The following is a 12,830-nucleotide window of genomic DNA, read 5'->3' on the forward strand; positions in this document are numbered from 1 at the left end:
AGTCATTTCTGCTGGAATTGTGGCACATTCCCCAAAGGCCTTACGGGCACTGGCTTCCATTATTGCCCTGGTGAGCTTCTCACATGTGGATGAAAGCCGAGCAAATGTTTTGATGGAGTACATTATGGGAAGAAATGTAAATAATAACCAAAGCTATTTAAACACATGTGTAAAGAGAAAACACATGTTGCCACGGTGCCCTAGGACACATCTAGGGAAATCCATTTCTATTGTAAAGATCTGTGAATAGGAAAAAAAACAATGTCTCAATATTAAGGATATTTAGCAGAACGACAGATCTTTGAAACTCTGTGGTGCGGTTTTACTGTCTGTAAAACCACACGGGTGCCCGGTTCCTCCCTCCAAGTCAGAGGCACCCTTTCAGTGCAGTGCTGACGGCGCCCACAGCCCCAGGCCGTGGCTGACGGGCAGGGGCGGGTGGTAATACAGGCCGAGGTGACGTCTAAGGTGGGCTTTCCGCCCAGGGTCTGTGCTTCACCAGGGCTAAGACTGTCAGAAAGACAGTCATGTTCACTGTCCCTAATGTGTAAGGAAAGGATAGCAACGTGAGTGTGTGAGGATGGTGTCTCCGAGAGCAAGCCTTCACTGTCCTCGCTGAAGGCTTTCCCTGGTGGCTCAGACGGTAAAGAATCTGCCTGCAGTGTAGAAGTTCCAGGTTCAATCCCTGGGCTGGGAAGACCCCCTGGAGACAGAATGGCAGCCCACCCCAGTATTTTGTCTGGAGAATCCCATGGACAGAGAAGCCTGGCGGGCTACAGTCCATGGGGTCCCAAAGAGTAGAACATGACTGAGCAACTAACACTAAAAATGTCTGATGGTTTATACGGAGGAAGCGCTGGGCTCAAAGGGAAAAGGGTTTTGCTTCTAAAATTTCTTTTAAATAGGAAAAGGTGCTGTTTTTCAATGGGCTGGGAAAATAAATACAAACCCAAACAAACAGCACAAAGATGAATGTGTGCTCCTGGGGACATGGGGAGCATGGCTCACAATGAGGCCTGTGTCGGGGGAGCAGGGGGAAAGCTTTCTTTGGCGGGGACAGCACCTCGGTCATTGGGGAAAGGAGGGGAGCGTTTTTCAGGCGGAGGGAAGAATAGGAAGAACTTGCTTGTTTTGGCAATTCTCGTCTTTTTCTTGTGCTCCTCCTGTAGTATGAACACCCGCTGATTTCCTAACATGGTGGTAAAGTGCCCTCCTCCAAGCACCCCTGGGGATGCTGCGTGGGTGCAGACGAAGGGAGGGGGCCTGGCCACCCAGCCCTGAACATTCGAGGAAGATGCCTCGGATGCCATAGGAGAGCAAGCTACACACTTTGGCTGGAGATTCAAGCTAAGATTTTTAGAGGAGCATTCAGCTTAGAAGAAAAGCCAAATCAAAAGCCAAGGCAGACAGAAACCACAGTGCCCAGGAAAATTTAATTTATTTTATGGCATTTTCCAAAGGACTGGGTTTCTTAGATGTTAACTGCAAGAAAAAGGTTACACAGAATGGAACAATGGCAGTAAAAAAAAAAAAAAAAATTGCCCTACAAACACAAAAGTGTACTGAACAGTTAGACAACGCACTGAGGTAAGTGCTTGGAGCTAGAAGATGAGCCCTCTTTTGGAGTTGCTTTCTCCTCTTCTACCTTGTGAACAAGAGAGGAGGGGGGAAAAATCTAAAACAAAGATTCCCACATAGTAGGTCAAGTAGAACGCTATTCCTGGCTTCCACATGGTTCAACACAGCTTTGTTTTCATGATTAGAGGGAAAATGTACTAAAAGAGAAAACAGACACACACAGTCCTGCCACGGCAACAGAGACGCCAGAGTAGTGAACAGAAGCTGGCACCCTGACAGCCATGTTGTCAGATGCCCCTGACACTTGCCAGTCATCGGAGCTGGGCCAAGTTGCTTGAATGCTGAGTGGTTCTCATCCTCAGAACCAAGGGGAAGGACGCTGCTAGAAAGGGGAGCCCTGAGCATCCACCGTGGGTACACGGGAGTCCCAGCACAGCGCTGGCGCCCAGCAGGCTGACGCGCAGAAACAGTAACTAGGACGAGCGGTGATGCTGGAGGTCACCTGGGATGGGCGGGGCCGGAGGGCAGCTCTCCTCAGAAAGGACAGAAAATACCGCGGCTCCTCTTAGGATGGCACAGGATGTGGTTTTGCCTTTCTTAAGACCAACTGTGGAACACTAACAGTTTGTAACCCCCAGGCTGCTTTCACCTGCCTTCTGATGAAGGGGCAACAGATGCCGTGACACAAGCACAGCACGAAGCCAGGGCCAACAAACACCGCTGAGTGCAGCCTCTGCTCATTCCTTCACTGCCTCTACCATGTGTCCTCCTGCCGAGTGATTGTCGGGAGAACCCCCGCCCCAGGAGAAGGGAGTGATGAGCATGCCACTGGCCAGGATGCCAAAAGATGGGGGAAAAGCTCCCTGAGAGAGAAGACGCCCGGAGCCAGACAAGGCTCCCGGAGGGAAACGACGGGAAGAACAAGCCTGCAGGGCGATGCAGAGCGAGCCCAGGGGCGGGTGAGGAGAAGGGTGTCAGGGGAGGAGACAGCACACGCCAAGGCCAGAGGGAGATGGTGCGACGTTCTGGGGCCTGTCAGTCAGGCTACAGTGCCAAGCTGATAGGAAATCCTCAAAAATATTGCAAGTCTGTTCTGTAATGTTCCCTTTCGGGTCTGCAACTGTTTACCAGGGAATTTGCACAGTGAGAAAACCTTCCCGGGTGGTTCAGTGGTAAAGAATCTACCTGCCAATGCAGGAGACACAGGTTCAATCTCTGGGTCAGGACGATCCCCTGGAGAAGGAAATGGCACCCCACTCCAGTAGTCTTCCCTGGGAAATCCCATGAACAGAGAAGCCTGGCAGGCTATGGTCCACTCGGACATGACTGAGCAACTAAACACGAACAACAGTGATAAAAGGGAAATACCAGAGCTTTTGAGGATGACTAGACACTGGCTCTGAGACAGTGCTAAGTCTTGGAGTTTCTGACTGCCACTGTAACCCATCAGAGGGGGATAACAGAAACTGGCTTCAGGTCATCTCACAAAGGGCTGGGCAGCTCTGTGAAAATGTCTTCTCGGTGTTGAGTATAAGACTGGAAAAGATTTACTCTGCAACGGACAGAAACGCTGGGACAGGGACACCTGGGGAAAAGTTAGCCAGCATGTGAGAATATCTGGATCTGATGTGAACGTTCTCTGAAAGGCCCCAGCAAGAGGATCTCATAATAAGCTGGACCAGATAGCCTGCCCCAAGGGCGCTGGCCAGCCTCTTCTCACAGGGGCCAAAGTAGCTGCTCAAGGATTCATAAGGGAGGTGGCCACAATGGCAAGGATGAATATTACACTTGGGCTCAACAACACAGACTTAAATGCACTGAGGCTGAGCCCTGCCAAATGCAACTAATCTGAGACTCACCACCAACTCTCACATGGCAGGAGACGGCCAGCCATGGAGGGTGAATTACATTAGACCTCTTTCATCACGTTAGACAAACAGACCAAAGTGGGGTTGAAATGCTGGTCCATGGTGTACAAAAGAAGCAACCAGGTATACAGGTAACATACAAGGTATACAGGTAACATACAATACAATGGGTGTGACCAAGCAGAGTGCATCCAGTGCTAAAAGTTAGCAAAAACTAAACATCTTCTTCTGCCTCATCGACTACGCTAAAGCCTCTGACTGTGTGGGTCACAACAAACTGTGGAAAATTATTCAAGAGATAGGAATACCAGACCACCTTACCTGCCTCCTGAGAAACCTGTATGCGGGTCAAGAAGCAATAGTTAGAACTGGATATGGAACAATGGACTGCTTCCAGGTTGGGAAAGGAGTATGTCAAGGCTGTATATTGTGACTTTGGTTATTTAACTTATATGCAGAGTACATCATGTGAAATGCTGGGCTGGATGAAGCACAAGCTGGAATCAAGACTGCAGGGAGAAACATCAATAACCTCAGATATGCAGATGACACCATCCTTAGGGCAGAAAGTGAAGAGGAACTAAAGAGCCTCTTGATGAAAGTGAAAGAGGAGAATGAAAAAGTTGGCTTAAAACTCAACATTTAAAAAACTAAGATCATGGCATCTGGCCCCATCACTTCATGGCAAATAGATGGGGAAACAATGGAAACAGTGAGAGACTTTATTTTCTTGGGCTCCAAAATCACTGTAAATGGTGACTGCAGCCATGAAATTAAAAGATGCTTGCTCCTCAAAGAAAAGCTATGACCAACCTAGACAGCATATTAAAAAGCAGAGACAATATTTTGCCAACAAAGGTCCATCTAATCAAAGCTATGGTTTTTCCAGTAGTCATGTATGGATGTGAGAGTTGGACCATAAAGAAGGCTAAGGGCCAAAGAATTGCTGCTTTTGACCTGTGGTGTTGGAGAAGACTCTTGAAAGTCCCTTGGACTGCAAGGAGATCAAATCAATCAAGCCTAAAGGAAATCAGTCCTGAATATTCATTGGAAGGACAGATGCTGAAGCTCCAGTACTTTGGCCACCTGATGCAAAGAGATGCCTCATTAGAATAGATCCTGATGATGGGAAAGATTGAAGGCAGGAGGAGAAGGGGACAACAGAGGATGAGATGGTTGGATGGCATCACTGACTCAATGGATGTGAGTTTTAGCAAGCTTTGGGAGATGGTGAAGGACAGGGAAGCCTGGCGTGCTGCAATCCATGGGGTCGCAAAGAGTCAGACATGACTGAGTGACTGAAAAACAACAAATGGCAGCCTCAGAAAGGCAGGACCACTGAGGGCTCAAACCCCTTAGGAAGGAAGATGTCAGTCACCTTGCCAAGTCAAGAGTCCTGATCAGCTGAATTACTGCCTAAAGACAAAGGGAATATGAAATAAAATTACAAGTAGGAAGATATAAACACCAACCATTTATTTCATGTAACTGACCATAGAAGTTAGAACGGTAGCATCTTCCTAAACTGTCTTCCTTGCTGCACCACGTATATATTTACATATTAAGCAAGTTTTTTGGCTTTTTATTCGAGGTATGTTGGCAATAGTTAGCTTCATCATTTAGCCAATAAATAAACCAATATGGGTTCTGAATGATGGGAAAGAGGAATAAATATCACACAGAAATCTCGGGTGTGGAGCTCAGATGTGAGACTTGGCTTCTCTTTCTTGGAGGGGGTACTGAGCATATTTCACCTGTAGTTGGGAAAGCTGTGTTCTTGCAAAAGCTCATCATTGCTCAGAAGTTTATGAAGAAGGAAGCCAACACGAGACCTTCAGGGGACCTCGCTAACTCGTTTCCACCTTCCCAAAACTTCTGACCATCTTCCCTGTGCTTTGGTAACTTCCCATACTCTGTTAAGCCCCACTTTTCCAAGGTAAAAACAGTGAAGCATTTCAGGCTCCCTGGCTCACCGGTAACCGGGATGTGGCCATGGGATCTGTGGTGAGCTCAGAGGAAGACAGTGCCGTGGCCATGGGCCAGGCTGCCACGCTCCTGCAGGCTCAGTCCTGAGCTTCATAGATGGCAACTGAAAGGGCTCACGTACCAAAGCCATTCTCCCCCATCTTTTTTAAAAAATAAGATTCTTTCTTTCTTTCTTTTTTAAATTTGGCTGTGTTGCTTGGGTCTTAGTTTCAGCACTCGGGGTCTCTCACTGCAGCATGCAGGATTCTCTCTAGTTGCGGCTTGCAGGCTTTAGTTGCCTTGTGGGATGTGGGATCTTAGTTACCTGACAGAGGATCGAACCTGTGCCCCTGCATTGAAAGGCGGATTCTTAACCACTGAAACCACCAGGGAAGCTCCGCCCCTCATCTTGAGGCTGAGGCTGTGCTGTCTTGTGCAGCTTCAGAACCAGGCTGCCTGGCTTTCCCACAGGTAGATCCTGTGAACTATCTATACTATCTTTAATCAACAGCTTCTCCACTGAAGAGCCAGACTGATGCCAGCTAGCCTCAAGGAGAAATTAAATTAAACAAAGCCTATCCCTGGTGTCAGAAGGCAAAGCACCTGCCTGCAGTGTGGGAGATCCGGGTTCGATCCCTGGGTTGGGAATGGCAACACATGCCAGTACTCTTGCCTGGAGAATCTCATGGACAGAAGAGCCTGGCCGGCCACAGTCCATGGGGTTGCAAAGAGTCAGACATGACTGAGCAACTTCACTTTCACTTTTCTTTTCATGAGGCAACTAAGGTTCCTGACCACAAAAGTCTTTACAGTGAAGATTATCACATTTTTGTTTTCAAAAGGTCATTTTAGAAGCACTTTGGAAGTGAGATGTGGATGAACTGAAAGTGAAATCAGAAGGTTGTGGTAGTGATTCAAGAGCTGATTAAGTACAGCCTTGACCCGGAAGTGACACTGAGAAAAAGTGAAAAACTTGAAAAAGGTGAATGCCCCAGTACAAAGGTAAGCATGGGCTACAAACACACAGCTCAGTCAACGAACACAAAAAAGGAAAGATAAAAATCAAAGGACAAGACATTTTTTTTTTCTTTTATTTTTGGCCTGTCAGACTGGCAAAAATTAAAAGATACTGGTAACACCCAATATTGGCAAGGCCAAGAGGAAAAATATTAATGAGGTAGAGTTGACAGAAATTGACAGTTAAGTCTTAAAAAAAAAACTTTCTTCCAACGTTAATTTTACTAAATCAATTGAAGTTATTCCAGGTGACTTAAGAAGGATGACGCTGTTGGCAAATGTCTATGCTATGCTGTTTGCTGACTGAGTTTTTGTCAGCAGTCTCTGTATTCCTCAGTATTTTATGATTAAGGAAATGGCCTCAAAGTAATTTATGTTAGTTTTAATAAGGATAACTTAGAGCATGAAACTCAGAGCATGAAACATATTAATTTTTTTAGAGTAATCAGCAAAGTTACCAGCCTACTGACTTCAGTTCACCCAGCATCAGTGTCTACCCCAGGATGAAGCACAATATCATTACTCAGATCTGGAAATAAGAAAGGTAAGAAATTCGTGCACATGAGAGAAGACAGCCAATTTACACAAAAGCGAAAACCATACAACTTTCACCCAAGCCACCAAGACGGTAAGAACAACTCTGTTTTCAGGGCACACGAGACACCGAACGGAACACTGAGGAGTAAACAGGCAAGGCTTTCCTTACGGCTCGGAGCTTTGAAAGTGCTTTTGGGAAAAGTCATTTAAAGTAAGACTATGGAGCAGCCAAGTGATGCTGATAATAAACAGTCTGGATGGGCGCATCACCGTGTGTGCCCATTTCATCCTGGCAGGTGTACCTGGCTCAGGAGATGATGAGCCTTGGCCCCCTGTGGAAGGCAGCCTTGGGGAGATGGGTGGACAATGCTCTGACCTTTAGAAATGAACAGTTTGCAATGAGGTGAAGCAGAGTTGTCTGTTTCTGCTCTCGAGTTAAGCAGCATGGAAATTCGAAGGAAAAAAAAAAAAAAGAAGAAGCCATGGGGTGACAATCCCTCAATCTTTACCACCAAAGAGAGGGAGAAATGAAATCACAGGCAAAATGATTACATTACAGTCATAATACAGTGGCCAGTGTTATAAAGTGCTGTGAGCAAGGAAGACAGCAAACTGAGGGAGACTTTGGAGAAGAAGTATTTGAGCTAGGTCTTAAAAGCTGAATAACAGGATCTTTCCAGACAAAAGAGAAACCCGAAAGTATAAAGGCACAGAGGTGTCAAAAATGCAGGTTTGCAGGAAATAGAAAAGGGAAGCCATGGGAGGAGACAGGGCAGGAGAGGTGAGTTGCAGCAGTCTTGGCCTTCCTGGGAAGAGGAGAGCTACATTCATGCATGTAACTCGTCACCTGGACAAACAGTTCTTAAGAACCGGAAAATGTGCTATAGATCATAAAAGAGGCAGAACCTGTTTTCAGGCGACTTACCCATTTGCAGAGATGAACATGAATCAAATGGTGTGAACCAAAGCACAGGGTGCTGGCGGGCCTGGAACCTGGGGACTGTGGACAAGGATACGCTTCCCTACAGGAGGACTTGGAGTGGAGAGCGGAAGGAGACGGGGAGGGCCCATGCCAGCACAGGCCCCTGGGTGAGTGCCAGAGAGGGATTGAGGCCGCTGTGCTGCAGCATGAAAGAAGGAATGGGCAGCACAAGATGAGGCTGCAGAGGTGGTCACCTCAGAGTACCAGCCTTCACCCTGGAGCACAGGGGAAAGCCTGAAGGGCTTTGTATGCAAGATGAGGCTGTGACGTGAAGGTCTTACCCTAACTCGGGTGCTGACCGCAGGGGGAGCACCAGCCAGAGCAGACGCAGGGGCACCAGTTAGGGGGCTGCTGGCGGCGTCCAGTGTCCAGCGAGGTGGGGCCGAGGACTGGCCAGAGGCAGCAGAAAGGGGGCCAGATAGGGGGTGGGCTGCAGAAGGTGTGCTCAGAGGCCATCTGTCCCCAGAAGCAGAAAGAAGATGGGCTGTCACGCTGAGGTGACTTTCCAAGAGGGATACTTTGCACAGCCTTTCCACCCAAGAGTGAGCAGCACACTGTTGCATCAGCAGCCCCTGCCTCCATCCAGCCATCAACCACACGACTAATCCCCGCCAGGGAAGCCTGGCATTCATCCCACAAGTGCACCTCAGAGGCTCCCGAAGGCAAAAAGAGGCTGCGCATTTGTAGTTGTGTGTTAAATAAACCAAGCTAGAGGCAAATTACTTGCAATATATATATCACACAAAGTATGAATATCCTTAATTAATGAGCTCTTACAAACCAATAAAAGTATGAACATGAAACAGAAATACTAGGGTTTCCCTGGTGATGCAGGGGACGTGGGCTTGAGCCCTGGTTGGGGAACTAAGATCCCACATGCCAAGGAGCAACTAAGTCCAACTACTGAGCCCACACACCACAGCTAAAGAGTCTGTGCATGAGGGAAAACTGCACGTGATGCAACGGCGACCCTTCAGCTGCAGCTGAGCCCTGACACGGTCAAACAGACAGACAGACAGAAATGTTATAAAGAAACTGAAGCGTGCAAACATCTAGATCATCAAGATGTCCACTGTACCACTGTTTACAACAGCGAAAGTACGAGATTCAGCCTAAATGTCCCAATGATAAATCAGACGGCGGACAACTGATGGACTTCTATGTAGTTATTAAAAACAGTAATGTGGACCTCAAGTGGCCAAAATAAACCTTGAAAAATGGTAACAAAGTTGGAGGAGTCACATTTTTTAATTTCAAAACTTACTACAAAGCTATGGTCATCAAAGCAGTGTGGTACTGGCATAAAGACAGACATACACACCAAAGGAATAGAAGAGAGAGCCCAGAAATAAACTCTTACGACTGTGGTCAAATGACTTTCAATAATGATGCGGAGGCCACCCAGTGGGGCAAAGGACAGGTTTTTCAACAAACAGCACTGGGAAAACTGGATAGTAAAAGAATGAAGTGAGACCCTGAACTTAAACCATATAAAAGGTTAACTCAAAATGAATCAAAGGCCTAATTTAACAGCAGTCCATAAAACTCTTAGAAGAAAAAAACAGGGAAAATCTCCATGACATTGAATCTAGAAATGATTTCATGGATGTGACATCAACTGGTTACATTAAAATTAAAAATGCTTTTGTGTCAAAGGACATTATAAAGATGGGAAAAGGCTTTGTTTTCTCCATTTCTCTAGGAAGGGGAGAAAATATTTGCAAATCATATCTGATAAGAGATTAATATCCAGAACATATAGAGAACTCCTACAACAACCTAATTAAATAACGGGCCAACAGACAATTCTCCAAAGATACACAAATAGTTAATAATGTAAAGATGGTCAGTATCACTAATTGTTAAAGAAATGCAAACCAAAACCAGAATGTGACACCACTTCTTATCTATTAAATTTTTAAAATGGTGATGCATGTTTTAAAGGACTTCTATAAGGGCTTCCCTGGTGGCTCAGTGGTAAAGCATCCACCCGCCAATGCAAGAAACATGGGTTCAACCCCTGGTCCAGGAGGATCCCACGTGTCACTGGGCAACCACGCCCAGTACGCCACAACTACTGAGCCTGTGTGTGTGCTGGAGCCTGGGGACTGCAGCTCCTGAACCCATGTGCCCAGAACCCAGGCTCCACAGCAGGAGAGGCTCTGCAATGAAGCCTGTGCAGTGCTCCAGAGGGGAGCCCACGGGCCACTAGAGAAAAGCCCATGCAACACCTGGGGCTCAGCCCAGCCAAAAATGAATCAAGGACTTTTACATTATGTTAGGTGGGAAAAACAAATTAAAATTGTGTGTAGAGTAAGATTAATTTTCTGTTTTAAAGCAAACTTCTTGCCCACATGAGCTCAAGAAAGGCTCTGGATTTCATCCTGAGGTCAGAACACTGTGAGTTCCCCGCCTGGGAGAGAGGCTGGGAGAGTGAGCAGTTAGCACTTCTCTGAGGAGAGGAGTACGTCAAGGCTATATATTGTCATCCTGCTTATTTAACTTATATGCAGAGTACATCATGAGAAACGCTGGGCTGGAAGAAGCACAAGCTGGAATCAAGACTGCCGGGAGAAATATCAATAACCTCAGATATGCAGATGACACCACCCTTTTGGCAGAAAGTGAAGAGGAACTAAAAAGCCTCTTGATGAAAGTGAAAGTGGAGAGTGAAAAAGTTGGCTTAAAGCTCAACATTCAGAAAACGAAGATCATGGCATCTGGTCCCATCACTTCATGGCAAATAGATGGGGAAACAGTGGAAACAGTGGCAGGCTTTATTTTGGGGGGCTCCAAAATCACTGCAGACAGTGACTGCAGCCATGAAATTAAAAGACGCTTACTCCTCAGAAGAAAAGTTATGACCAATCTAGATAGCATATTAAAAAGCAGAGACATTACTTTGCCAACAAAGGTCTATCTAGTCAAGGCTATGGTTTTTCCAGTGGTCATGTGTGGATGTGAGAGTTGGACTGTGAAGAAAGCTGAGCGCAGAAGAATTGATGCTTTTGAATTGTGGTGTTGGAGAAGACTCTTGAGAGTCCCTTGGACTGCAAGGAGATCCAACCAGTCCATCCTAAAAGAGATCAGCCCTGGGATTTCTTTGCAAGGAATGATGCTGAAGCTGAAACTCCAGTACTTTGGCCACCTCATGTGAGGAGTTGACTCATTGGAAAAGAGTCTGATGCTGGGAGGGATTGGGGGCAGGAGGAGAAGGGGACGACAGAGGATGAGATGGCTGGATGGCATCACTGACTAGATGGATGTGGGTCTCATTGAACTCCGAGAGTTGGTGATGGACAGGGAGGCCTGGCGTGCTGCAATTCATGGGGTTGCAAAGAGTCGGACACCACTGAGTGACTGAACTGAACTGAACTCAACTGAGGAGAGGAGACCAGGGCAGGGACCACCTGAGAATTGGTGCTGAGCAAGCCATGACCATGGTGGAGCTGGGGTCTCAGAACTCTCTCTGCTCCTTTTCCGTCTCAGTTAGTTACAAAGGGCCACTCACTACGTCTGCTACAGTTTTTCTCAAGACTTCAACTATTCCTAAGCAAAATGCCACAAAGTGTCATCTAATACAATATTGTTTGGATTGAAAATTCTGTTTGTTTGAGGCTTTCTGTTGAGAAAACTTTATCTGCCTCCTTACCAGCTGTGCCCAAGTACACGGTGCAGACTGAGTCTGCCTTTAAAGGGGAGGACGTTAACCGTTGTTTCCCTAAAGGACTATTACATTAGCATAATCTAGTTCACAGCAATGCAGTACTGACCTCTGAGGATTAACAGGGGTAGACTGTATTTGTGCAACAGAGTGCCATGAAACGCTAACTTAAAAAGTTTAAAAAACACAGTGATGACAGAGTGGAGAGAACACTGGGCTGAGGGGTCAGGCTCTGCCACTTGTCATCTAAGTCCTCCTCCATTGAAAGTGAAAAGGTAAAAGAAAGTGAAGTCGCCCAGTCTGTCCAACTTTTTGCAACCCCATGGACTGTAGCCTGCCAGGCTCCTCCATCCATGGGATTTCCCAGGCAAGAATACTGGAGTGGGTTGCCATTTCCTTCTCCAGGAGATCTTCCCAACCCAGGGACTGAACCCAGGTCTCCTGCACTGTAGGCAGACGCTTCACCGTCTGAGCCACCAGGGAAGTCCTTCATTCATATCCCCAAATCTCTGCATTAGGGATAGCCTAAGTGTCAGGGGTGGGGAGAAGGGAGGGGAAGATGCCAGATACAGGAGATGATCTTGGTCCTCAAGAAGATGACATTTTATTCAAGCAACCCCCTTAATCTCACAATCCTCTGCTTCTTCACCCATAACTCAAAGATATTACCATTCTCAGGGTAACAGGGTGTTAGGGTAAGGGGTTGGGATATTCCAACCTCAGTGCCCTTGACATCTGGGGGACACTGCCTGGTTGGCAGGAAGGGGGCTGCCCTGTGCACTGTAGGATGTTTAGTGGCATTCCTGGCCCCTACTCACCAGGGGCCAACAGCTCTCTACCATGGCTCCCACCCCAGGTATGACAATCCAGACTGTCACAGGCATTACCAAATGTCCCCTGAGGCAGAACCACCCCCAGCTGAGAACCTCTGAGATAGTGACATATATGAAAGCATTTAGAAAAGCATAAAACCCCAAATTAAGTATTATTGCAAATCTATTTGCAAGACTACTTGTCAAAAAAAAATCCTTTAAAGAATTTATAGTTTCCTTAGGAATGTTGTATTTTCTATTTTTATATATTTTGCCTACCATTAAAAGCCCTTTAGGGCTTTTTGATTAATTTTCTTTACCCAAACAAAGCATATTCATTAGGCTGTATTTTTAAAATGTATCACTACACAACAACACAACTCTGACTCTGACAGTCAGAGTCAAAC

The 12,830-nt window shown here is 46.5% G+C and overlaps 1 protein-coding gene across 1 annotated transcript in view; it reads right to left on the reverse strand.

Annotated features, from left to right (window-relative positions):
- Positions 1 to 12,830, reverse strand: part of SLX4IP (SLX4 interacting protein) — a 218,814-nt gene that overhangs the window by 59,977 nt on the left and 146,007 nt on the right.

This window comes from Bos indicus x Bos taurus, chromosome 13, assembly GCF_003369695.1.
Source record: "Bos indicus x Bos taurus breed Angus x Brahman F1 hybrid chromosome 13, Bos_hybrid_MaternalHap_v2.0, whole genome shotgun sequence".
Lineage (NCBI taxonomy): Eukaryota > Metazoa > Chordata > Mammalia > Artiodactyla > Bovidae > Bos > Bos indicus x Bos taurus.